The sequence below is a fragment of the Aptenodytes patagonicus genome, chromosome 2, assembly GCF_965638725.1.
Source record: "Aptenodytes patagonicus chromosome 2, bAptPat1.pri.cur, whole genome shotgun sequence".
NCBI lineage: Eukaryota > Metazoa > Chordata > Aves > Sphenisciformes > Spheniscidae > Aptenodytes > Aptenodytes patagonicus.
The window spans coordinates 16,270,521-16,296,039 of NC_134950.1; the positions used below are offsets into that span (position 1 = coordinate 16,270,521).

At 40.7% G+C, this 25,519-nt stretch overlaps 1 protein-coding gene across 4 annotated transcripts in view; it reads left to right on the plus strand.

The window, feature by feature from the left end:
* TRPS1 (transcriptional repressor GATA binding 1) overlaps nucleotides 1-25,519 on the plus strand; it is a 218,102-nt gene that overhangs the window by 14,258 nt on the left and 178,325 nt on the right. The window contains exon 1 of one of the 4 annotated variants that reach the window (XM_076329211.1): nucleotides 4,142-4,152. The exons of the other annotated variants lie outside the window; for them this stretch is intronic. The gene's annotated coding sequence lies outside the window, so the exon portion shown is untranslated. Of the gene's footprint in view, nucleotides 1-4,141; nucleotides 4,153-25,519 lie in introns of those variants that run through there. 4 annotated transcript variants of the gene reach the window in all.

The following is a 25,519-nucleotide window of genomic DNA, read 5'->3' on the forward strand; positions in this document are numbered from 1 at the left end:
TTATTTCTGGCAACATTTTCATAGAATTTTATTATGGCAAAGACAGAATCAAAGGATGAATGGACAAAGTTGGGATTTTTGCCACTTGGTTGTTTTTTTCTGAGGCTGTGCAAGCTTTTTTTTTTTTAATAAAAAATTAATGTAGAATGCAGTGTTTCCCACAAGAGCACCTTCACAGATTTAGCATAAAGTGCATTTTAATTCAAAGACACTGGTACATTTCTTAAGGCTTTGAAAGCAGTGATCCAACAGGTATATAAAGCTGTAATGATAAATATGATGATTATTTGTATCTAGCATTGTTAAAATATAGGATTTATTTTAGTGCATGTTCAGATTAATGTTATTTATTTAAGATACCCAACTTATTCTGCATTTTAAATACAAGTCTCCTGGCTTCTCAGTTTGCTTTTTTTATGTCAGCAGGCTCATTTCAACTCAAACAAAGGTTTTACTTCAAGAACTTTTTATAATTTTAAAAAACCCTCTAATTGCAGTTGGAAATTTTGTGTATATAACTAAACTAACAAGTCTGTGTATTGTATGGGAGAGGCTCTAGCGATATTATTTATCTTAGGGTCCACATTATTGAAGGCAGGACTAATGACAGTGAATCATGCACACTGTATATTAACGTAGTCCACTTTCAGCACTATATAAATAGTATTGTAAATACACACCTGCAAAGTGTCTGCAGTTACATGGTCATTGCACAGAGTCCCTCTGTGCTCTCCTAAGTACATATCTCTGCGTGTATCACATCTTGCTAACCAAGGCAGCATACTGCAGCTGCTGTTCCTCTCAAGGACGTGTCTATAAAACGAACGCTGCGAACCCAAAATTTTGGGATCGCCTTTATGCAGAACACATGGGTGTACTGTTACTCGGTCTTTTAATACCCACCCGGTCTTTTTCCCTGCTCAGGGCTAGCCGCACAAGATGAGCTGGGTGTTGATGTGACATATAGGCTGCTCCTCTGAGTGGGGCAGAAGACAAGATATGATTTAAATCCACGGGAGGTTTCTTGGCTTTCCCAGAGGGGGACATAGAGAAAGGCTAGTCAGAAAAAGCCATTATTTCTATCAAAAGTCTAAAAACGTGGCAACTGCACTAGCAGCAGGTTCTTTAACTTTCATCTGCTGCAGTAACAAGGCCCTCATCCTAAACTTACTTCCTAAACTTTTCCTTTATTTCAGCAGGCAGCCACACCGATGCTGTCAGTTCCTCCATTGTGTTTGCATACACCCATTCAGGGTAGCCCAAAATGTAAGTATGTGCTGCTGGGTGCCCGTGGTAGCCGAGGCTCTTTGCCTGTGCTGCGCCTTGGAGCCTGTTCAAGCCCGTGGTAGGAATCCAGGGCTGCTTGTCGGGCCTGATCCTTCCATGGGGCTAGAGAGGCTACTTGCTCAGGGGAGACCAGCGCGTCCCCAGGCCACCTTCACAGAGGTGGCTCTTCACCCCGAGCAGCGCCTGCCCCTCTGCGGTGGCCCTGCAGTGTCCTTTGGATGACTTGGGCTGGCTCCCATCCCAGGGACGCTCCTTTGGGTTTGCCGGTTGCAGCTCTTGTGTGTCCAGGAGTGTGGCTGGGAGCTGGATGCTCAGGCGCCCGTTGGATGTGAAAAGGGGGGGTGAGCGCTGGATTTGGGGCCCCTCACCCCCTCTGCAGCAGGGGGTGCAGGTGGACCCTGTGTTTTGGGCCGCAGCCGTTGACGCTGGCTCCATGGTGTCCCTGGGGAGGGAGGGAAGCCCCTGTCTAGCACCTGGAATGGCGGAGGACAGGAGAGACAGGGATCTCCTTTTTAAAAGGAGGGTTTTTTTTCTCACCCCTATTCTTTATTCATAAACCTAACGCAGTTCCACAATTCCCAGACATGTAAAGCTGCAGGGCTTTTTTTGTTTTGTTTAAATCTTTCTGAACCAGCCAAATTTTTGGGGTTGGCACGAGGTGCAGCCAGTACCCATGGCCTTCCAGGGCTTGCTTGGTCTAGAAGTCTGCAGATGTTTTCTGCTGGATCTGGCTCTTAATGAACAAAAAAGATTTTGGCATACTTATTTATTTATTTATTTATTTTCAAGGGGAAAATGTGGTTTAAAACGTTGATAATTATGTTTTACATGAACTACTCAGACTTCATGCGACTGTATGGGAAAATGAATGCTCATCAATTTAAAAAAAAATTCTTTATTCATAAAGCATTCATATTTAAAGTGATCTGTCTTTTTTTTCTCCCCTCCTTAATGAAAATAGGGTTTGAGGAGCATTACGAATAATTATTTTTTTTTAATTACATATAGTTCTGCATCAGAATTCTTGAAGACAGCCCACTGTGATCCTCTGGTGAAAATACCAGGGCTTTTCAAAAGCTTTTTAATTATCCATTCTCACTGCTCCTCTCTTTGCAATATACACATAGTAACTGAAAAAAAGAAAAAAGAAAATATTCCAGGAGGGATCCACCTACAGATGTGCATAGGTCAAGCACATACTTCTCATTCAGAATGATTATTTTTCTTTTCCAGCCGTCAGGTAGTACGTCCCACCGTCAAAACCCAGCTCGCGCGCTCTTTCAGAGGGAATACTTATCACAAAGCTGCAGTGCATTTTAATCAAGGTTCCCAGAGTATTTTACGAGCAGTAATTGCCTCTTAAGGACAGGATGAAGTATTATACCCATTGTACTGACGGGCGAGCCAAGGCACAGGGAATCTAAATAACTGCAGTGTTAGAGTGAGCCAGTGGCAAAGCTGTGAACGGAGCTTTGGTGCCTTCACTCCTGGTGCTGCTAAGATACCTCCTCCTCCACCCGCCAGTTTTCCTCTCTCTTCTTAAATCAAAATTTTTCAGACATTGACTTTTTTCTTACATATTATACGGCAGGTGCTGTACTTGCTCTGAAGTTGAGGTGAACCTGTGTGTGAACGTGCTCTTCTTGTTTTATGAGCTTGCGAAGTGTGAAGGCCTGTGTGGCGGGACTTCGTTTCATTCCGAACCTCATGTTTTGCTGCTGCCCTCTGTGGCTCTGGTAGGCCATTGGATCATCCCCAAACTGTTGTGTTTGTTACTGATGTATCACCGTGCCGTGAGTGACAGAAAGAATTCCACTTTTCAGCACAACAGTTCACTCACTAAATGATTCCCCAGCACGATACATGCTCTGTCTTGTATTTAATTATCTTGTAATTATCAAAGCAGTAATGAAGCTGTGCATAAGAAGTGTATGGATCAATAAAAACAACTCAAAATTATGAAGGAGCACTGACAGGCTATGAGCCCAGCCGTTCTTTGGATGTTAGTTTCCATTTTTCTGAAAAGCTTTTGACTTTTTTTTTTTAAACAACGTCAGAGAAAAGGATGTAAAGTTCTTTCTGTTTATTCCTGACTGATGATGATCATGCATACATTCTCAGTGCTTTGCAAGAAGCGGTGTAAGTGCTAATGAAAGTTTGTATTGGAGTGGCCCCTAAGAATATGATCATTGTTACAAATTTATTAACACCATGAAAGATTTCCTGTCCTAAAAAGTCTGCCAGCAAACGTCATAATCCTGAGTGGGCAGAGCCATGTGGTAGGTTTGACTGAGCCCCTTTGACAATTATATCATTTATTTAACTGTCTATCTTTAGAAGTTGGGAGGCTAAGCTTTGGTTTCAGAGGCATGCTGAAACTCTCGCGCTGCATGCACGGCGAGGGTAATGGAATACCAGAGTGCTCGCTTGGGCTTTAACTACTAAATAATGTGGTTGCACATGACACAACAGGAACAGAGGTATAATCCTGCCCTGTGAAGCAGGTCACATGTTTCAGGTTCTCTCTGTAATGTATGCAAAGTAGCTGCTTAAATCATTACGAGTGTGTAAATCATCTTCTTCATAAACAATACCATCAAGGTACAGTCAGGCAACATGTCTCTTGTGGGTTGACTGGGGCTGGAATTTCTTTCAGACGTTGAGGAGGTACGTCAATGCATGTGAAGCAGATTCATCTGTTGCTGCAGTGTGATCTCTTGCAGTGGATTTCTAAGATGAATATTGCTAAGGCTGTCTTCTTCACATTGAAGTGCAGTGAAAGGAGGAGGATGTGAATGAGGCAAACGCAGCCTATATGATCCGAGGCTTCCATGAAAAATTTGCTCCTTCTTTTCCTCTGGCTTTGTAAGTCACGCAACAGATACCCGTTTATTCCTCTGCATAAGTTTAGTAAGTATTCAGAGCTCGTGTTACTATGTATGTCGTGCATTTGGGGAGGAAAAGATTTGTTGAGCAGTCTGTTAGACTCGTATCTTCTGTTTTAGCCATCATTTCTCTATATAATGATAGTTTTTTTCCATCTTTCTTTAACATGCCAGTGTACTTTCTGTAACTCCTAAGTAACACTCTACACCTCTTTAAAGCAGTTCTCAAAGCTGACTAGTTCAGTGGTGAGTGAAACTGAAAGCGAGACCTAATCTTGTTAAGAACTGTGCTGTACTTCTGGATAAACTATAAATATGTGCCATTATTACTACTACTACTACTAATTCTTGGAGTTTGTGTTTTTTTTGGGGGATGAGGAGGGGTAGGTGCACTGTATGGTCACCTCCCCACCCCCAAATGTTGTATTTTGAATTGCTTTAAATAGTTGTTTGGGATGTCTTTATTATGGTGAATCATGTTTTTAATATCTGCTTTAAACACACGTGCGAGTTCATACTAAGGCAATGGAAGCCCTCTTTCATTTGCTGTCATGTAACACCTCTGCAGCGTGTAAAATGCCCCTGGTTTATAAATACAGATAGACCTTCTGTGCAGAAATCCTTTCCCTCAAATGAGTAAGGGTCAGATAGTTTTGGTTAAAAAGTGAATCCAAAGACGGTGACTCCATAAATTCAGTATATACTCCTTTTGCTCAGAGATGCTGGCTCTGAGTTACAATTACCCAACATCAATTTTAGAAGAAATACCAGTGAAATGGCACTGGTAGATGTACTGGATACAACTAAAGATGCTGGCAGCGGCCACCTGGTCTATAAGCGCTACCGAAACATCACTTTTCCTACTTCCTATATCAGTGCTGTGTCCTTTAGTGGTGGGAAGAAAAACACAACCAGTACTCATCAACTTTCAGCACATGTGGAAACAAAGCTAAAAGAGCAGGGGCATCCCCGATGCATTGGCAATTTGCTAAGCGCCTGAGGGCTGCATCTCATTTGCATTGAAAATACGTGGATTGCTCCTGCCTTCATCTCGGCTAGGAGGACGCGGCTAGCGGAGGCAAGAGGGCCCAATATGGCTTGTTTTACCTGGATCCAAGTGGTTTGGATCTGGCTGGAGCGCCTCATGACGGGACATGCCGTTGCCCAAGGGGCTGTTGCGCTGCCTCGGCGCAGCTGCGAGGCTGCACGGCACGTTTCGCGCCCAGCCTGCCCCGTCCGCAGCGGCGGGCAGGGCCGCCAAGCGCAACCGCTCCCGGCCCGCTCCTGCTCAGCCCCGGCACCTCCAGGCTTTCCAAGCGTGGATGGGTTACGGTGCCCACCTCTGGTAGTTGCCGTGCTCTTAAAAGCTAGGCGGGCTGGTTTACGCCAGTGCTTTTTCCAGGCCTGGGTGAAAGGCGCCTCGGCGGTGCGAGGAGGCTGCCGGCGCTCCTCGTTGTGGGGCTCTGCAGAGGGCTGGGTGAATCAGTGCCCTGCACAGAAACCCTTTTTTGTTTTTTTAACCGGTTTAGTAATGAAAGTCAAATAAAAAAAAAAAGGGAAAAAAAAACCCAGCTTGTGCCTTTTCAATAGAGATAACTGTTATCTCTTATAAAAGTCTACATAAGTGTAAGTAATTGCCTGCACTTGGCTCTGGTACAGTGGAAAAGCTGTGATCAGCAAACTCTTATTGTGCTGCGCATGTAAGGGGAAGTTATCGGATGATACGGGGACGTGTTGGCGTTAATGCCTGTACTTCTGTCTCCCCTACCTTATTTACACTTCTTTGCAAGTCTTAAAGACTTAATAGTGCCTCATACCACGTTGCCTTTGAGAGAAGAAAGTTTTGCTGGGATCGCCCTTAAAAAAAAAAACAACCAAAACCCCAAAACAAAAAAAAAAACCACAAAAAACCCAGCAGTACTGCTTTATCAGTTCGGCTTCCTTTGTTCAGCGTTTAAGTTCTGGGTCCGTGTCGTGAACGAGCATCGCCGATGAGCGCCGGCTGTGGGGCACGGCGCGGCACCGGGCGGGCTCCCACCGGCTCTGCCCGCCGCCGGGCTGCGGAGGAGGGAACCGGGGGGGTTCCCCTTCCCGCCCGGGTCTCGGCACCCCCCAACGGCACGTTTGGCGAGAGCTGAAAGGACTGTCTGTCTGTGTGTGTCGGGGGTGCAGGGCTGCGGGTCACGTTTGCAGTCGCATGAAGCTTTACGCCGCGTAGCTGCCTCGTGTGTGTGTGTCTGTCTGTCTGTCTGTGTCCGTGTGCCAGCGCTGGCTGCCTTATCGCAGGAAGTGTTGCGGAAAGCAGTTGCTCCCTCTCTCTGCCCGGTTCCCAGAACGCCGTGATTAACGACTCTCCCCCCCGCTCTGTCACTCAAGTGCTGAGCAGAAAACGGCAGTCACGGCTGTCCCACTCCAGCTTCAGCCCCCCCCCCCCCCCCCCCCCCCAATAAACTTAGATAAAGCCCTTAGAATGAATACTTTTTTTTTTCCTTTGCCTTTCCTTCTGAACGCCTTCATATATATATATATATGCACATATATATGAAACATTTTTGGTTTATATTGTAAGTATATATATTAAAAATAATATATGTATGTGTGTATATATAAAACCCAAAATTCTGTTCCACACTCTGCAGTGATAAGCCTGACCTGAAGCAAGTAGAGCTGTACCTGTTCATAGGCTGGTCCTTTCTAGGACACCTTTGGAAATCCCTTTGTTGCCCTCACTTTATGGGTACTTTATTATGAAGAGGATGTGAGTCTGGTCAGTTTGCTTGGGAAAATACCAAACCCAACAATCTAGACTGAGAGGGAGATATCAGGATAAAGTAATATTTTTTTCATACAATCATCTTGAATTGTCTTGTGACATTTCATGAAAAAATCCCGTCTCAAACTGGTATTTTTCACTTGTACTTTTAAAAACTCACAGAATGGAGGCCTTAAGATGTTTGCATGCTAAGATACTGTGTAGTACCTGAATATATAGAATGAACATTCCAAGAAGCCCAGAGACTACTAGCATGCCCTTTGGAAAATTAATCCTTTAATATATTTGTTTCCAAATTGTGGTCTGCAGACACACTGATCTGCAGTATCATATCATCCATTTAGGGGTTTTAATTAAAAGTTTGATGTGAAGGCTGCATAGTGGTTCCCTGTTACGTTTAAAGTTTGACAGTGGTCCATGATCCAAAAATTGAGGAACATTCGTTCAGGAGAATGATGGTCCTAGATCATTACTTTTTGCTTTCATTTCATCCTGTATTTTTTTCCCTCTCCTTTCAAACATGATTAAAACCAATGAGAAAGGAAATATTTTAAGTTATTTGCAAAGTTATTTGATTTTTATAAAATTACATGGTGTGATGTGCTGTATGTGCCAAACTGCAGACAGACTTTCAGCTCATAAATTAAGTACACTTTTTTTGTTCTGGTTTAAGCCCATTGAGACTTCTGCCAGTTAGGTTTTTCTCTTCTGTGATCATCATGCATAATAGTCTGATGTTGCAGATACTTGCAGGAGCATAGCGAAACTGGTAGCATCATGTATGTGGTTTGATTTTTAATGTATAGCATATTAAAGCATACTTTCTATCCCTAAAGTTGTTACATGAAACTACTGCAGTATATATTAAAAGTCACTGTACTCCTAACTAGTCTAATATGAATAACAAAGGTACATAATAATTATTGCTTAAGAAAAGAAAATCCTTTTTAAAAATAGAAAAAAACCATATTAAATAAAAAGACTTAAATATTTACCATTTAAAAATAAGACTTTCAGATTTTGATCTGTGTTAAGGTCTAAGTCTACACAGCTTGATGTACTGTTTGATTGTGTTTATTTACCTGTTTGCTGCCAAAATTTTAAGTAAAGTCACACCACAATCCTGGTGGAAATGGCTAGCTAAACACCTGGAACCAGTTTGTGGAAGTGATTAAACTGGCTTTTGCCAGAGGCTTCCTCTGCTGGTGCAGTGACACTATTTTCTCCATTTTACATTCTGCTCAGTGACTCTCATTTTCAAAACTAAGATTACCAGGAACTGGGGCGGGGGGGAAGGCAAAAGAAAGCTTATTTTCCTTTTCCAGTCTATGGATGAAAATAGAGCGTGAGATGATGAAATCTGTTACTTCTAGAATGTGATAAACCAAAACAATTGGATGAACAATTGTACAGTGAACAAATCACATGTGTAATTCTTTGTTAAAATTAGTTTTAAATGCAAACCAGGTTTTGTAAATGTCTTTTTTTTCTTTCTTGTATACCTCGGGCATCATTGAACTGATGAGCAATACTTTAAAGAGGTTTTAAATGATTTTTTATTTAATTTCACCTTTCATAAACCATAAAAAAACTTACTATCTAGTAAACAGAAAATATGGAATGAAATCTGTAACATGTATCAACATAAAAACGTGTAAACACAAAAGATTATGTTGAGCTGTGTAACTGCTTAATTAAGTGCATATAGATATGATGTATACAAGTTACTGTCCAAAGGAAGACTCCTTCCTTTGATAAAACAACTACATTTAGTTACAGCTGACATCTTTTAATAATTATTTCCTGACTTGTCACTTTTCAGAAATAGAGTGAAAACATAAATAATTTCTTTTAACCTCATTGTATGTGTATGTTGAAGTTTTGGCCTGCCAATTTAAATCATCATTAAAACTGGTGATGTGTAAGTTGCTGTGATTTAAGTCTATATCTGTGTAAATAACCATGAGTGCAAATAGCGCAATGAACTTGAAATATGCTGTGTACCTGTTCCTCTTTGCTTTTTGAGGAATTTGGCAGAAAAACGTATTATTTCATTAAATCAGGATAGTGTTGCATTTATTGGATGTTGTGCAGCAGAAATGCTAAGTGCTTTTTTTCAGATTACGTAAATGTTATTGTATTTTCCAAATATCCCCTAGTTGGAATATTATATTAAGACAAGTCGATAATATCTTCTTCCTCATTCTGAAATTCTGAGCAGATTTTTTGATCCTGATCTTCAAATTCTGGGACCTGCAGAGGGTCAGACAAAATTTTTTATGTAACATGAGTGAAAATGCTGGGGAGGATTGAGTCCAGCCTGGAGCTCTTAGTATCTTGAGCAAAGGCTGTGGAAATAAGGTCGTGTGTTCGTATTCATTAATTACAGAGCGTTAAGAAAATAAGACCAAATCCAGAAGACCTCTTGTAATTAATCATGGTTTTTGCCAGAATACAATCCACCTCTGACTTCTCCAGTGCCTCTTGCAATAAAGGCTGGAAGATACTATCGGACTGAATGACCAAAGCTTTGTGCTCAGTCTACCCACGGGGTAAAACAGTGCCAGATGAAGACCCCGGACTACCAAGAACAAGTATTCAACTGAGAACTATTAAAAGAAAAAAAAACCAAAGTTGTCACAGCTGTGTCCTTTTAAGGTCAACACCAAAAAGATTCTTGTCAAGTAGATGGAGGGAGATGACTTACTGATGTAACCCAGGGCAAAAGAGATAAGCAATAAAAATAGTGTTACATTTCTATTTGATAGAGTGACTTCTCCTGACAGCTTACAGAGAGAACCAGGCAAAAAAATGCACTGAGTTAGTTACTATGACAGTGAAGCTGATAAATCACATGGAAATTTGATTGTGCCAATTCCACTGGGTTTTGGAGCCTGAATTTTGCTATTTTTAATAAGGACTTATGTAAATTGGTCAAAATACGCCAGAACTTAATTTCACTGAAATAAAACTCCTTGAACTACTGGGTAAAAAGGTAAACATAAACTGATAGTTACATTCCAATAGTGTTGTTCTTTAGCATTCAGATGTGGACACAGGGGAAAAAAAATAATTGATTATACTTTCAGCATGCAAGTGGGCTTTTGTTTTTAGAGAAAATCATGCCAGGTTAGGATTCCCACTTGTAGAAGGAGGTTCCCAGGTGGAAGGGGGATGTATTGCTTGGTGTGGACCAGTTCATCACCTTTACGTCTGGTTTCTGTATTGTATGGCCAGTTTTTGTGTGCATTTTAAAGATATTTATAGTCAATGTGAACTAATAACTGCTTTTCTAGCCTGAACTCCTGTGTAACATGGCGCACCAAATTCCACCCAGAGTGTAGCTTCTGCTGTGTAATACAAAAGCTGAATATCATTAGCATATCTTACAGAAGTACAGTTTCAAAGTATTTTAATGACAAGGAAGGCATTATAATCCTCCCCTGCATGTTATTTAATGAATCAGTTTGCTTGCAATAATGATTTTACTTTTCTGAAGACAGCACTTCCATTTCCTGGCAGGTAGAGATTGTTTTTTCCTGAAATCTTTTTTTCTCGCTCTCTTTTTTTAAAAAAGTCTTTTTAACCAGTCCCTCCTTTATGGTATGGCTTACTTTCATTTACCCACACCGTTTCTGATGGTTTTGCTTTCCCCGTCCACTGGCAAGGAGGACTGCAGACGTGCGGCAGCCTGGTTGCATGGGTGGGCGGCAGCGCCTGGACTGCATGCAGCCTTCTCGCGGCTGGGCAGACGAGCCCTACGGCCTCTGGCCGAGGACCTTCGGCGCAGTGAACTGCATAGTAGTGCTTCTGGGGTGAAGGGCAGGTAATGGCTTGATTTGGACTCTGCTGGAGGTTTTTCAGGTGTGTGACCCTTTCCTGGTTTATGTAGGACTAGCGCTAGTACAGTTCCAACATTGGCTGAATTTGCAAAGGCAGATATGGAGAAGGAGGCTGGGCTGGAAATGTGCTGGGGAATGCTCTTCAGAGGAGAAGAGATATTTTTTTAATCCAAGCCTGAGCTGCCACTGAAAGGGACAGTCCAACCGGCCTGCTGCCAGCCCAGGGGCATGAGCAGGGCGTTTTTGGCCAGACTGTGGGTGTGGGTGCAGGGCAGGGCCTGGGCACGCAGGCAGCGGGTGAAGGGAAGGGCAGGGCTCCTTCAGGACCAACGTAGCTTAAGTCCATCGTGAAATTGCACCCTCAGATCCCGGCTACTGGATCGGCCTGTGGCACCCTCCACTTGACTTGGTGACAACTCTGTTCCCACCGAGAAGTGTCACCAAGCTTTACTTTCCACTGTCACGGTTACCCTCTCCTCTGCGCTGTACCTACTTAGCGGGGGAAATCTTGAATCTCCACATTTTTCACAAGCAGAAGCAAAAACCCCAATGTATTACCAGGGAAAAAAAAGCTTGATGTGATATGTCAGGCAGAAATGAGATGCTGGAAAGGCCTGCCAAATCGTAGATTATCGAAGAGCCCTGGTTATAGCAAACAGTATGTATCATAAATAAATACATGTTTAAATGCATTTCAGTGTAGCAGAAAGAAAAAAAGCAATAGTGGTATATTGTGCTGTCATGGAAAAAGAAGAAACTTGGAGCGAATGGCCTGGTGTTTAAACAGCTAAACCAAAATAATGTGTGAAGGTTGGTCAGGCCCAAATGAACCCCATAAAAAGCTTTTTAGGAATTGTAAGGGTTGCGTTGGTCAGTTTGACCACATAAGGCTTCTCTGCTTAGCTATCTGTTGCCATCTTTCTTTTTGCATTGTGAATTATGTGAAAACAGGGGTGTTGCAACAAGCTAGGGAGATGGGGTGGTAGCTCCAAGAACGAGCAGGGAGACAGGTAGCATTCTGTCCCCGTTAGATCAGAGAAAAAGTTTCCATTTTCTTCAGCTGAGAGAGCAGCAGGCATCACCTTTTATTTATTTGGTTTAATCCAAATAGATTAAATTCAGTTGAAAACTGCAACTTTCAGAATTTTAACAAGTGTTTTGTCCTACCAAAAAGAAAAAAGCAATCTTTTAATCTTTTGTTGATGACTAGCAAGGTGTAGTCTCAAACTGCCTGAACTCTCTCTAGATGCATCCTATCTGCAGACCTCTGTCCCACTCAGACTTTGTGTACAATTTACTGAAAGTAACTTTACGTTGTTTTTTTTTTTTCCCCACCGTTAAAGCTCTGGTTAGGTTGTCCTGGCAAAGCGGTGTGGGCAACCTTGGGTATGTCTTTTGTGAACCTATATAGAGGGCTCAAGAACTGCCTTCTCATTGCCTTTCTAATGACTAAACTGCCTTTAAAATACAAAAAGAACTGTACAATGCCTGTTTGGGGTATGGCACAGTCACACATATAAATGACTAGTAAGACAAATAGTAAGGATGGAAGTGGCTTCTTTTTGACAAAAGCTTTGATACTGGTAATGTTACAGTTAATTCCTTCTGCCCAAGTAAGAAACATGACATATCTTGTATTTTCTTTGGAGGCAGAAGATACTGTCTTTTTAAGACTATTGGCTTTAAGGGAAGTGCAGAAAGTCACTATGAAAATAAATGTATTTTTTAAAAAGGATAGAGACAAAGAATAGCCTTTTCCCCATCTGCTTTTGAGGAAACAGTGCCCTTGGCATGTACTTTTTTAGGGAATAGTGGTAAGGCTGTGCATACCCTGAAAAAGTGGATTCATGTACATTGTCCTGAAGTTCTGTGGGAATTGTGAGCACTGGGTAGCTCTTTGAACATCAGCCACCATATGTAATCCCTTTTATAAAGTGAACCACCTTCATCCTAAAATTAGGTAGGGTTTTTTTAGCCTTGACTGCGTCTGGTGGAAGGATGTTTCATAGCCTCACTGCTTTGTCAGTTAAAACCCTTCCTTCTCATTTTCAGCCCAAAGTTAATCATGGCTAGTCTATTTGTTCTTATGCCAACGTGATCCTAAGCTTTTCCCTCCCTAACGTTTACCTGCTGCTAGCAATTGTGTTGCTAGTTTAAATGAGTTGCACTTCACTTCTTCATATAGAAGAGAGTCCCATCTTCCATATCTTCATTAATTTCAGTTAAAATTAATTTTTCTTGAACAGTATAAATAGTTTTCTTAATGCAGTGTCACCTGTGACATATACAGTGACATTACTACTTACTTGTTTCTGCTAAAATTCTTGTCTGGGACATCGTAAGGCCCTTTGAAGTGTGATTTAGATTGGTTTATAATTGTGGTCAACTACTATTCCACCCCCACCCCCCGCCCTTCTTACATTGTTTAGAGTTAATAAGGTCCCAGGGATTGTTATTTCAGAGCATGCTCTCTTTCTTACTAATTTTCATTCCAACTCATAATACAACTTTCAATAGTCTTCTGTATGGTATCTTAGTACTTCTCTAGATTGAAGATACCACAAAACTTTGTCATCATCCAGTTTCCTTAGTACTTTCTGTATAAACTCATTTGAGTATTTGTCTTGTTAGATCATCCATGATGCAGCTGTTTGAAATGAGAGTTTAGACCCTGATGGACTAGTTCAAATGGAAAGAAGTGACTTGAGAATAAAGTAGTAGAGTTTCAGTCTCTGCCTTGTCATTTGGCCTCAAGACCAGGCTCGCTTCTTGATGAGTGTTACGAAAACAGTATAAACATAGCCATGATATGGCTGTTTTGGAGTGGGAGCGGTTAGCATATGATGCTGCTTTTCTGAGGACAAACGAAATTAAGAGACATTTCCCAGTCCTTGGCTACTTGTCTAACCATAGGACTGCTCCTCCTCTCTTTTAATGATCTACTATTTTATTTAAGGAAAAAAAAAAGGTGAAATAATAATGAAAAAATGGCTTTATAAACCAGAGCAGAAAGTGTCTCTAATATTGCTGAAATGTGGAGTGCTTATAGGAAGCATAAGCCAGCAACGAGCAGTTGCTGTATCTCTCTTGCAGGTCAGGCACCGCAATCCTGATCTGCTGGATGGCGCACGTTGCACTTCGTCTGTTCGCTTGGGTTTCTACTGATGGAGTCCAAAGTGCGTAGGAGAATGGTGCCAAACCAGATTTTCTGACATGTAGTCAGGATGTTGCCAGGGTGTGCATTTGGAGCTGAGAGCTGCAGAAGTGTATCCCACAGTTTAGATGTACCCACGATCTGATGTTGGATTTTTCTCATGTAGCAAAACAAGTAAACGCCAGGCTGTCTGCTTCAGAAATGCTGTGTTGCCACAGTGTCTTATGCTGATAGGCTGTTGTTGATTAATCTTTTGAGTATTCTTTGGAAATTCATTTTCTATCAGTGCATTTTAATTGTTTTCTCACTTTAACCCTTGTATATTTATAATTACAGGAAGCAGTTCAGCTGACAGTGAAAAGAAATCGCTGCCTAATGCTTTCTTGTGGGTTCGCTGTTTCCAGCTTGCACAGCATCGCTGTGGCGGTGTGGGCTTGCTTAATGGTCTTCCTTTTGCTCATCTTGATGCCTAAACCATTGACATTTCCTCAATTCTTGAATCTCAGTTACAGTGTTCACGTGCCAGCTCCAGCACAACCTGAGACATATTTCCTTTTTGCCCTGTTCAAGGACCAAATTGACTTGTGGTGCTGTGAATTCAGGGCAAAATGTAGGGATTTGCAGAAAGTGATTAGCAGCTGGTTACCGGTATAAAGGACACAGGTTAATTTGAAGGGCCAGCATGTACAATTAAATGTGCGTACTTGCCACATGAACAAAAGTCCTAGACTTTGCACACTCTTGCTATAGCTAAAACAAAACGTGGTATCTTTTCTGTTTTCTCAAACCTTTTATAGTGAATGTGAGCAAAATCGACAGGTACAACAATGTTCCTATTGTTTCTATTGCCCACACTTGTCTTTAAAGAAAAGAAAAAAGGAAAAAAGGATCTTTAAATCCAAACAAGTCTTAACTCTCTACCTGTGATGAGCGAACCACTGGGTCTGCAGCAAGTAATCTTTATTCCACTACCTGCTGTAGACTTGCTGTTTCTCAGAGTTATAATGAAGTTTTTGTTGCTGATTTTAATATTTTCAGGAAGTTTCTGAAGTCCAGTCTCTCTGCATGCATCTCATGCATCCTCTCCCCACCCCCCCCCCAATCTTATATCTCATTCTTCTGTATTTCCAGTGATTTACAGTCATGATTCAAATCGAAACATGATGAGACATTAGGCATTGATATGTCAAGCTGTTAGAAAGACGCAAGGGAGATGGTAATTTTCAGTAATTTTAGAGTCTAATCAAGTGTGCGTATGTTGCCCAGATTACAGTGTACTGTCGAATTACAGAACTGCCCTTTAGCTCAGATGCCAGTAGCGTTCTAGGTAGACAAAAGTTCAGTTTGGACTAAAGAAGCCACATTTTTTTCTTCTGGGATTTGCAGTTTCTAAGCCCCCGCTGCTTCCCGCATTTGAGCTTGGGAAGCAAGAACCAGCCTGTCTGTGCGTATGCGGTGGTGTAGGCGCCACAGCACAGGCGTACCTACAGCACCGCCGGTGCCATCGGTGGTGTGGGAGCGCGTTGCTCTGCTCACTTACAGCGCTACCACCTCCATGCCCAACCTTTAATTATGCCTGATGCTGTGAGCGTAATACAGACTTATTTGCGGGGTTGAAGTGAGACAAGCATGCCATCTTGTGAGCAGGCAAAATGGGAACAATATGTAGGTTCTGCTGTGTGCAGATGAAGAGAGAGTGTTACGAGCGTAGATGTTGGGCGTTTTTGTTTCAGATTCAAAGGAGATCCAGAGCTGCAACAACTTGGTGTGTAATAAGATGAGAAATCAAATCAATGCTTTAGATCTGGGAGTCATAAAGAGTAATTCTTTTTCTATTAATGGGCCAAGGCATATCAAGATGCTGTGGGATTCAATGATATAAAGGGTTATTTTTTTAAAAAAGGAAGATTTGAGTCTATGTTTGGTTTGAACAGTAGAGTCTCATGCTGGAGAAGACCAAAGTATCAGCTACTTCACGAATGTATGACTTATGTTTATTGCAGTCTCTGGTTTTATGTCTTTTATGGGTCTATACGCTCGTCTTGTTATCTACATACAAATGGTTATACGAATGTCTTATGACATTAAGATTTTTATCTGTGTGATCTTGGGCTGTTCTCATTACTCACGAGAAGCCACGGACAAGTTTTGAAGATCATTTCTAATTCCTCTCATGTATTCTTTCAATACATACTGCTTAACAGAAGAATTGTTTAAGAGATGCTTAAATTTAATAGGCTCTGATTTCATCTCTGTCTTCTTGTAAAGCAAGGCATCTTTGCAGCATAAATCCAGTTGTAACAGATTTCAGGGGATAAGAAATTTATAGCTAATACTAATCCCTAAAAAATGGCTATATCTATTGTGAAACATTCTCTACAGAATTACCACAGATTTTGGGTCCTTGTATCAGTTAATCAAGTAATTTTAGAAGCTGGATTCTCTCCTGACTGCTAATGGTACAAAGATCGCTTTTGCAGCCTTATGTCTCATGGTTTATCAGATCAAACTGTTACAGGAGTAATTATTTACCCTTGACTAGTCCCATTTTGGGAAGAATCTGCACGCTGATGTGTGGATGAAACATTTATCTCTTGGGTTGTTTGAAATAACAATTGTGGATGTTCTGAAGCTATTCCTAGATTGGAAAATTAGAAGCAGCCCTAGCTCGGATTGATTGGCATGGGGAGAGCAAACAGCAACAGATTATTGATTGGGCAGCAGCTAGCTGAGCAGGATGACACGATCCATACTCAGCCAACTGGCTTACATTTGGCAGTCCTTTTATTCAGTTGTGGTTATCTTGCCCCATCTGTGTTGGACTCTCAGCTTCTCAACCTAATTGGCTGTGTTAATTTGTAGCCCGCACCTTCAGATCTCAGGTACATCCCAAATTCCTTTGCACAAGTTGCAACATTACTTCAAAGAAGGTGCTGTTGTAGCCTCTGCAAATAATTTTGGGAGTTTTTTTAGACTCCAAGATGCCAGTGAACCCAGAAGTTGCTTTAATAAGTTGCTTTCTTTATAAGTGAAAACACGGCAAAAGCTTTCCATTTTTGTGGGATATATCCCAGTGCAACAAATCAGCCCTACATCATTGCCGGATATTTCTTAAAACTGGTGAGGTACCGGATTGGGAATTGAGGTGCCAAGAAGGCAGCTCTGAGGAGGAGGACAGGAGCAATGCGGTAAGGCTCACTTGTGTATAGGGGATTTTTGAGAATGGAACTATTAGCGTAATCTGTGGTTGTACCTCTATGTAACTTTTTTTTTAGAGAAGTTCTTCTAGATTTTTTTTTTTAAAGAAACATTTAGATGTATTATTGATGGAAAAGAGATACAGTTAGTGTCCAACTCATTACAAAAATGTATCTTCAGTGGGAAAAACAACTGTCCACTTCTGTTTGTTCTCTGCAGACTGCAGATTTCTATTTGACTCCTATTGGTAGTTTTAGTGCCTGTCTATACATTGCAGTGTGCAGATTCTGTAACCTGTGTTGTCCTTGTGTTTGTGGAAATTACATATTTAGCTCTCAGAAAAAAATCAATTTTAAAATCTTTTTTTGTATGTGTTTTATGATCCTGGCAGATTGCCAAGGTTTAAATTAAATTTCCTATGTCTGTATGGTCGAGGCTAATGTGAGGGCTTTTGGCGCTACCCCTTCTTGCAATAAAGAATCAAAGCCAGTACAGTAAGAAATCTTCTATCAAAAGCTGAAAGCTAGATTCATAAAATCACTTATGCAGGCATTATGAGATTTTCCCATGGAAAGTTTATGTGGGAGTTGGGCAAAAACTGATTCAAGAACAGCATTATTTGCACTATATATATTCATCCAGCAGTCAACAGGCTGATGCTGACACCCCTTGCCAGTTTTAAAGGAATGCCAGTGCTCGCTACGTGAAGCTGCTGCAAAGCCACATCAGCAGAGTCTCGAGGAGTCTCCTTACTCTGCGCTCGCCTTCCCCATTTCCGACCAGAATTGAAATGGGTAAAACAGAAATCATATTCCTCAGTGAATACATGCATTCGATTCTTACGGCTATCTGAAAAATGCTTCTCTGTTTTAAAGCAGTTTCATAACAAATCATTACGGTGAAGGCATTATAAGAGTAGCTTTCTCGTCAGCATTTCACTTCATTCCTCAGCTTAAAAAGAAACATAAATAAGAGATAAAAAGGGCAAATAATAGACAAACCACTCACAGTGAATCCATTTGCATTCGCTTTGTTTTTTTGTTTTTTGTTTTTTTTTCCGCTTTTCTTCATTTTACTTTGTTTTAAGAAAGTGGCTCAGTGTTTCTGAGTCTGCATGAGGACCATAAGATATGTGCTGCAACAGGGAGTCTTTCCTAGTTAATAGGGATGATTCCAAAGGCAAGGTAATTCACCACTGCTTTGGCTGGAGCTAATATTGGGCTCCAACGTCAGTTCTCTAATTTCTGACAAATGGCCAAGATTTCTTGAATAGGCACAGCTTTCTGTTTTGTGTAGGGAACACACAATCCACTCTTTTGTTGTGGTTGCCACTGCTGTTGTTTCTCCCCCATTCACAATGGAGAGTGGGGTTATTTGTGCTGAGTGGAAAATCAGTGCCAAAATTCTGACTTGCTTATATTTAATGTGATGTTAATTTTTGTGATAGCCATAAAGGGTATAAGAGATTTTGTAATACGGATCCCCCTGTATCCTGACCTCCAAGTCAAGAGGGCATATTGGTGATGAAAGTTTTAGCTGTTACAGGCATATCAAGATGAGAGTTTACTGGATGATTCAACCCAAATGTATAGAAACTGTTTATATAGAGATTGCCAAACATTTTCCATTGCTTTTCTTTTTATCTAAATTCTTGAATATATTACTAAATAAAATAGTCTGTGTTTGGAATGTATGGCTGTGGGATATACGGAAACTCACAGCATGTGGGGGGAAGAGTTAGAATAGGGAAATATCATAGTTTTGTAAACTTTATGTGAATATAGGTACATCATATATAGGCTCAAGATTCAATTTGCTGATCAAAGCATCCAAATAACTTTGGATTTAATAATGTCAGCAATGAATGCTAATATATGGAAATGAAAAGCATGGAGCAACAATAGCTAGCCACGCTTACCAGTATTACCCTGCAGCATGTAGATTTACATTTTTTTGTTTTGTTTTGAAATCACAGTTTGGAAAATGTGTGTTCTTTTTCCCTTCTCCCATACTTCTGAATGTGGGTTCTCCTGAGCAAGCTTAGACAAGATTCAAGCTAAACAATAGGGCAACATCGGAACCTTTGAAGGCTCAGTTTGGATAGGTACCCAAAGCCAAAGTCTGCTTTGATGTACGTGGGCTCAACTCCTGTTGCCCTTGGTTGCCCTCTCTTACCTATGTAACTTGTGTCTGGAAACCCTTGCCAACTTTTTTCTTAAAAAAAAAAAAAAAAAAAAAAAAAAAAAATTTGCAAACTCATGTTCATCTTGGTTCTAGTCTGGCTGGAAAATTACTACAATAATGCCCTCTCCGGTGATGATTTAATATTGCTGTTTCAGGTCCAAGCTGTAGACTACTGCCTCCTTCCCCCTTTTTAGTTTTGATCCAGCTGAAATGTCAACCCCGTTTCAAATGGGATTTTTTTTGCCTCTACTTGGAAACGAAATTACTTGAACTTTTCTGGAATGCTAGCCAAAACCATCGTCTTTCTGCCTTCCATCTGCTCCCCTTCTCCTGAATAATTTTTGGTTCCATTTAACTGAAGTTTTGGGCAAGGGAACTTTGACGCCTTTCTCTCATATCACAGGCCTCACCTGGCAGAAGGGAACCGCACATCTCAGTCTTGCTTCTCTCAAAGTCAGTGGAGCTTTTGCCATTAGCTTCAAGGGAAATAGGATCAGCCCATTGTACTCTTAATGAAAGAGAACAAATGAGTCACTTCTTGTATCCATACTTGATTGCTCTTGCCTGGGAGCCAGGAGGTCACCTTCATTCCTCACTCTTCATCTCAAGGTAGCACTGTGCTTGCCTCTGCCAATACACTCAACTCAGATTCAGTTCTGAGTCATTTGCAAACCCTAAACTCCCATTGTCTTCAAAGGACATTTGGATTACAAAGAACATTGGGTTTACTCAGGCTGAAAAGAAATTGAAACATATGGGATTGCCACACCTACTAGAAGAGAGTTTGGAAAGACAGTGGTTGTTTACCCTAAAGACAGGATGAATAGGGGGATGTGATAGATGCGCCCACAGCCTAGAGGATCTTCGATTCTTGCTAGTACAAAATTGAGGGGAAACTCTACTCCATTGACAAGAAGGAAATTCAAAATGCTTAAAATATTTGCTCTTTTTTAGTTTGTAATTAGATTGTAAAGTGAGAGCTACAAGATATCACTGATACCAGGATTGTAGTAATGTTCAGGTAGATATTGGACACTTTTCTAGGAAGTGGAGATATACAGACTTATTTAACAACAAATTGTAGAATGTGAGAGATAATTAAGGGCTATAAACCCTCTTACTCTTCAGAAAGTAAGCCACTGTCTAGGTGTTGAGGATTAGGAGCGATTTATTTTTCACAGAGGTAGTTGATTCTGTATCTGTCCATAGGCAGTTGAACCTTCTTTGAAGGATCTGGTATTGGCCGCTCTCCAAGGCAGAACACCAGACTAAATGGACCTCTGGTCTCATCTAATAGGGAATGTTCTACAATCCTATAAAGTGTAATGACAGCAAATTAATAGAATAACCAGAAGATTCAGTGAGGATGGCAGGGCTCTCATAGGAGGTGTCAGTCCTGGCAGAAGTCAGTTATTTCATTTCAGTAAGCAAATCAGGCTGGATTCTCTCTGCGGTGCAATAACAACAGATTGAGGAGCATGCAAAGAAGCATCAATACATAAAAATTAAACTACTTTTAATACACAAAGCTGAGTTTAGATAAATGCAGAACAGAGAAGCAAAGGTACAATATTCTCTGAAAGTGTGGCCTTTTTATGCTGTTTTGGAGACTAATTTACATACAAATAAAATGTCAGCTTATCCCATAACTGTCATGATAAATTGGAGCATTTAGACTTTTGCATGAGGTGCTCTTTCTGTACCTTATTAAATTATAGGATCTTGGCCCTTTGCCAAGTGCCAGGGTGACACGCTCTCTACTGAAATGCATACAGGAGAGGGATATGGGCCTGGACATCAAGAGAAACCAGGTTCAGTCACTAGCTAAGAGCCCTGCCTGTACATCACCTTGAACACCTTGATTTTATTTATCTGTAAAATGGCAGTGATATTAATTTTTTAAAATTCTTTTTTTTAATTATTATTTTTAATTATTTTGCAAGGTTCTTTGAGGCTTGAACAGGTTGTCATGTTTACAGAATATTTTTAGATGCTTGATTGGAAGCCAGGGCAAAGCGAATCTTTACCTTCTTGGTCTCCCCCATCCTGGATGGATGGCAGCGGAGGTCAGTAGGAGCAAGCTCTGCTAGCAGGCTTGTAAGAAATGCAGAGCAGCAAACTGCCATGCTCAAGCACTCTTAAATAAAAGAAACAATTGTAGAATTCTTCATTTTGTTTGCAAGATACTGTAATATTCCACCCCACGTCGTCTCTTCAGACAAATCATCTTTTGACCTCAGTTTCTCCTGAAAGTGTCTTCATGATTACCCCGGTAGTGAGCTTAAAATGAAAGAAGTGCCTGGAACTAGGTTCAAACAATCTATTTTGAAATGCCACTCCTAAACTCTCTGAAATGACCAAGTGTCTGGTCTATACCCATAGAAAAGGTTAGATTTATTTCAGTGGCTAGATGGCTAATATGTGCTGTGCTCTGAAGCATATGGCAATAGAAAAGATAATTTTGAATTAATTTGATGTGATTTAATAAGAGATTTATTTGATGAGAGTTGTTTGAAGGTGATGACACTTTGTAGCTGAACAGGATTTAAGATGTCCAAAAGTGCACCTTTAGGGATTGGAGAACGATCAGTGGTGGGAAAGTAAATGTAAGTGGGAAGGAGCAAGCTTGAACAGACCATAGCTTTTTTTCACTTGTCTCTTTGTTGTAAACTCTGTGGAAAAAAATTGCAAAAAGCTCTTGGCAAATTGGTGATCAGGGACCAAACTGAAGAGTCTGAAAATGCAGAAGAGGAAGAGAGGAGGTGAAAAACAAGTGTTTTGCTATAATACTGCTCTACTAGTATGACGTATAAGGCATGATTTTCTCCTTGCATTTTCTAGATTGATGAAGCTATCATAATTTCAGCGGAGCATGCAGAGTATAGAATATCAAGCAGATACGTTTTGACCAAATACAATGTCTGATCCTGCCAAGTTTTACTGATATGAAGAGGCATGTTCTACTCTAAGCAAACTCAGGCAGGAAAGAGTGGCCATGCAGTTTCAGGGCTTGTAGAAAAACACGTATAGCTTAAAAAGTCCTTTGGAATTAGTTCGTCACTTGCTTAGAGCCATGACGTCCCCTGTCTTGTATGGTGTATTTGAAGACATTGGTGCCAAGGGGGAGGAGGTGGTCTTGTTGAAGAGGGAGTTGCTTGTCGTTAAGTTTATTCTGCCCTCCCATGCTTTAGGGACTGATTATTGAGTTCCTTACACAAAAGGGGTTGTTCTTCCCTTCTCAGCAGACAAAGGTCAGGACCGTGTGTCAGTTGTTTTCAGGCAGGCTTGCTCTGAGAACCACAAGCAAAGCTGGGAGAGAAGCGTCGTGTGTGACTGCCTCTAGCTTTGTGTCCCACCTGGAGGTGGTGGGGATGTGAAGCTATACATGTCTCTTTTCTGTCATTTCACTGTTCATGTATCCACGAGGGAAGGTGGAGAGATGGGAGCTTTAACCAGTCCTGTACCGCTGTGTTTGAGTCAGGGGGTAGTTTGCATCTAATGCAATCTAATTTTCAGTGAAGGCAGCAATTTCACCTGAGATTTCCAGTGTATTTACAGATTATTATTATTATTATTATTATTATTATTATTTATTATATTTTTTGAAAATGCTTAAATTAGAAAACATACAGGTCTTCGAACTGTGGGCTGTCCTTGTTAGCTTGTTGACTTTCTGGTTGTGCTCGGCGCGGGTCTGGGCCAGCCCGGCGGGACAGGCTGTGGCGGAGGGCTGGTTGTGGGGTGGCTCCCCAGGGACGGAGCCCACCGTGGAGATGGTTTCCCAGAAATTCACTCTCTCAAGACAGGAGCTTTCTGGCTTCAGAGCTCGTGTGCCTTACAGCTGCTCGATTGTTATATGGAGAGTGGGGAGAAGGCTCCAGATTGGTTAGGACTTTATGTGCTTGATAGAAGCCAACACTTTGAACACTTAAGGGTTTTTTATATAAAGCACAGCAGACAGTCTTTGTAGCCTATTTATGTGTAATGAGCTAGGTTTTGTTTTGTGCCTTGTTTTTTCTGCTGTGAAAGAAGAAGAAAAAAAAAAAAGGAGAGAGAAATTAAAACCACAGCAGTATTTTCCCATGCGGCTATAGTGAGTATCCTGCGATCTCACATGATCGGCTGTCCTGGTGGGGTGGCGTGTGGGAAGGTGTCAAAATATGTCTCTCAATTTTTTTTTTTTGTCTTAAAAGGGAAAGCCAGATGAGTGCCAAAAGCCCTATTCTCTTCTCTAACCCTGCAGTAACAAACTACATGAGTGTATGTTATTAAGATGATAAGATTAAATTTCTAGCTACTAACATGCTATCACAACAGCAAAGGGGGAAAAAAGATCTTGAAAAAATTATGAAAATTAGTCTGACGGTCTCCTTTTAATAATAAGATCACTCCCAACCCCAACAGACAGTGTAGGCTGGAATTCCACAGGGCTTTTTTGTGGTCCTAATGATTTTAATAATACTTTGTGCTATGTAGCACCTTTCATTAGAGGATCACAAAGTGCTTTACAGTCACTAATTAATTAAGCCTCACAACACTCCTGTGAGATAGGTAAGTATTAGACATATATTAAGCTGAGACACTGAGAGTTAATGATTTTTTGCTGCATTATTCTAGCAAAATGATTGATGTTTAAGCACCATATGTGCATTATATGTCTGTGTGTGGGTGTGTAATATATATGAGTGTAAAAGTATTAATTTTACTATCCCTTAACAAAGAGGTCCTACTTGAGCCTGTTGAATATAAAGGCGTATTTTCATTTAACTTTTTGTTGCTGCAGCATATTGACTGATAACATCACAGTCTTCGTAGACCCTTGACTCAGTTTGCTATTCTGCTTGTGCATCTACTTGCACAAAGATTAGTCAGTAGCATCTCATAAAATTCAGACATCTTTCTAAATGTATTATTCTGTTAAAAAGAGCGTATGACTAAGACCTGACCTAAACCTGCAGTGCAAGCACAAGGCAACAACCATACTGTTGCAACAGGCTTTGATGACAAGTCATCACATTCAATAAAAGTAATGAGCAACAACAATGACCCATTGCGGGAGCTGATGATCAGCAGGTAATTAGCCATTATCTTCACCATGCATAAGAAACTATTGATTATCAGAATTTGATTTTTCTTTTTATTTTTTAAAAGAGGTACAGTAGTCACTATGGTAATTCATTATCCTGAATTATGAACTGATTTTAGCAGAAGTTTCCACGGATAAACTGATGTGAGTGATTGTTGAACAGAAAAGTCTGCATCTCGCAGATGCATGAATTGTGTAGAGTAGGCTTGGCTAGTTTTGAGGGAAACTATATATAGCTATTAGTATTATTTCCACTTTAAAATAGCTGAGGGTGATCATATGAGGTAAAAAAACCGCCACATGGTTTAAAGGTAATTTCAGCGTAATGAAAAGAAGATACTAAACCCTGCATTACAGAGCCCAAAGATGAGTTCTGCAGCCTGGGCCTTATCCAAAGTTCCCTCAGCTTGAGAAGTCTCTTTGTTCACATTCAGGTTTAGTAATTCTTTTATTTTGGGAAGATCACCATTTCCAGTGACAAAAAGGTAGTTCAGTCCCAATGGCTGTTCATCACTTGGCCTCTTCACTAACAGCCAACAAATGTGCTTGTTATTGTGATGGCATTTTTGAGATGCGGATAGTTGCCCACTTCAAGTAACACCACTAAATTCGTTTCAAGTGGGACATGAGGCAGCCAGCAGATGATAACTTTCAATTGCTGATGGCAGAGCCTGGTTATGAACCAGTTACTAGTATTCCTTTATCCATCCCATTAGGCCAGTCCCATTACGATGCACAATACCTGTTAATATATGTTCATTTTTAAGGCACTTTTATTTTTTACAGCATTTATCCAGCTCGTTTTCAACACTTACTTTAAACTTGTTTTAAACTTGTTTTTTGGTGAACATCACCTCTGAGATCATTTTTGTCTCTCTTTCTGTGTGTGTGTGTTTGTATATGTGTGTGTACAAGAGTGTGTGTGTCTGTCTGAGGAGAAGGCAGCTACGGAATTTCTTACGCTTGATGGAAGTGGAGAACAGCAGCCACTTTTTGTATAGTGCCCACTAATAGATGCATGTGAATGTACAATAGGCATAATAATGTTTTTAAGTAAAAACCATATTTTGAATGCATAATTTAGGAAGGAAAACCTTTTTTTGTTTTGTT